Source organism: Rhinopithecus bieti, unplaced genomic scaffold, assembly GCF_001698545.2.
Source record: "Rhinopithecus bieti isolate Rb0 unplaced genomic scaffold, ASM169854v2 scaffold_1234, whole genome shotgun sequence".
Lineage (NCBI taxonomy): Eukaryota > Metazoa > Chordata > Mammalia > Primates > Cercopithecidae > Rhinopithecus > Rhinopithecus bieti.
Window position 1 is genome coordinate 551,679 of NW_016803318.1, and position 2,275 is coordinate 553,953.

Here is a 2,275-nt window from a genome sequence, read left to right on the forward strand (position 1 = left end):
GGACAACTTTGGCTCTCTCTGTTTCTCTGGGCATCAGTGTGCCTCTACGGTGTTGGCAAAGCAATTATACCTTTTATAGACAATAGTGGCTTAGAGCCAAGTGATGAGCCTTCCCTATGTTATGGCTATAGTGGTGAGCTTCTCTATGTTATGTCTACATGGCTATGACAACAAGTGGAGTTACACACTTGTGCTCTAAACTTGCTGAGTCACTCTGAATGTTTACCTCGGCCTATCCTTGACCAAAGCAAGCCAGGTTCCTTAGAGCTGAGTTCAGGGAGCGTGCCCACCTTGCACTCCTGCACCCTGTTCCCAGGACACCTTGGAGGGTCAAGCTGGATGAGGAAATCAGTTGCTGTTTGAGGCCCTGGAGGGAGAAGGGAAAAAGACTTTTCCCATTTGATTTCTCTTAAGCTCTGGCCCAAGTGCTGCACTTATAATATTGTCTCCACCAACCACACCTGGGTTGGCCCTGGACCAAGCCAGAAGTCTTTCTTTACAGAAGCTATGTGATATGGGGAACAAGTTGCCTATTTCTTGAGAAAGTCAAGGTCGCTGTATTAGTTTGCTAGGGCTGCCATAATAAAAATTGCCACAAAGTGAGTAACTTAAGCAACAGAAATTTTTTGTCACAGTTCTGGAGGCCAGAAGCCCAAGATAAAGGTGTTCCTTCTGTGGGCTGTGAGGGAGAATCTGTTCCATGCCTCTCTTCTAGCTTCCGGATGTTTCTCAATATCGCATTTCAAATGCAGTATCTGGGCCAGGCACAGTGGCTCATGCCTGTAATCCCAGCACTTTGGGAGGCTGAGGCGGGTGGATCACTTGAGTTCAGGAGTTCGGGACCAACCTGACCAACATGGTGAATCCCTGTCTCTACTAAAAAAATACAAAAATTAGCTCAGTGTTTTGGTGGGTGCCTGTAATCCCAGCTACTTGAGAGGCTGAGGCAGGAAAATTGCTTGAACCTGGGAGATGGAGGTTGCAGTGAACCAAAATCATGCCACTGCCCTCCAGCCTGGGCAACAGAGCAAGACTCTGTCTCAAAAAAAAAAAAAAAAAAAAAAAAGAACAATTTCAATATTTGGTATTCCTTGGCTTGTAGGCATATCATCTTGATCTCTGCCTTCAGGTTCACATGGCATTCTCCCCATGTCTCTGTCTTAGTGCCCATTTTTCCCCTTTTTATAAGGATACAGTCATATTGCATTAGGGCCCAACCCACTGGCCTCATGTTGACTTGATCAACAGCAGACACCCGATTTCCAAATAAGGTCCCATTCATAGATACTGGAGGTTAGGACTTCAGCATCTTTTTGGGGATAAAATTTGACCATGACAGCTACCTATCCAAGATCTCTCAGCTTCTCCTCGGAATTCCTTGGTACTTTCACCTTGTTCCTTCTTTGTTCCAGAAAAGTCTCTCTTTTCTTTGACCAGGCTAACTCCTTCCTAGGCCTTCTAATTCCATCTCTTCCAACTTCCTCCTGGGTCCTTCTGTGCCAATTAGCCTTTCTTAGGCTTCTCTTTAGGATCTTCCCAGACTTACACATTTGCTTAGGTCTTCTATCTGTTCCCCTGTGTCCTGCCATTGCTGCCTTCTGTTCTCTTGTTCTTTTTCATTCCATTGCCCACTGCGTCCACTTCCCCACCACTCACGTGTTCCCTGCACACTAGCTGTCAAAACAGCCCTTACAGATGCAGTAAAGCATGGTGGCCAAGAGTGCAGTCTTTGGGAATCAGAATACCTGGCTTCATATCCTCGTTTACCTAATCTCTCTAACCTAGTTCTGTTCATCTCTAAGCATGGGTAGTAACAGTACTATAGTTTGGATGTGGTTTGTCCCTGCCCAAACTCGTGTTGGAATTTGATTCCCAATGTGGCAGTGTTGGGAGGTAGGATCTATTGGGAGGTTTGGGTCATAGGGGCAGCTGTCTCATAAATAGATTAATGCCCTCTGTGGGGGCGAGTCAGTTCTTCCTCTTGTGGGGATGGATTAGTTCTGGTGAGAGTGGGCTTTTAGAGTCTGGCTTCCTCAGTTTCTCTCTCTTGCTTCCTCTCTTGCCATGTGACCTCTCTGCACATGTCTGCTCCCCTTCCACTTACAGTCATGAGTGGAAGCAGCCTGAGGCCCTCAACAGATGCAGCTGCCCAATCTCGGACCTCCCAGCTCCCAGAATTGTGAGCCAAATAAGCCTCTTTTCTTTATATCCAGTCTCAGATATTCTGTTCCAGCAATGCAAAACAGATAAAGACAAACAGCATTTAATTTATAGG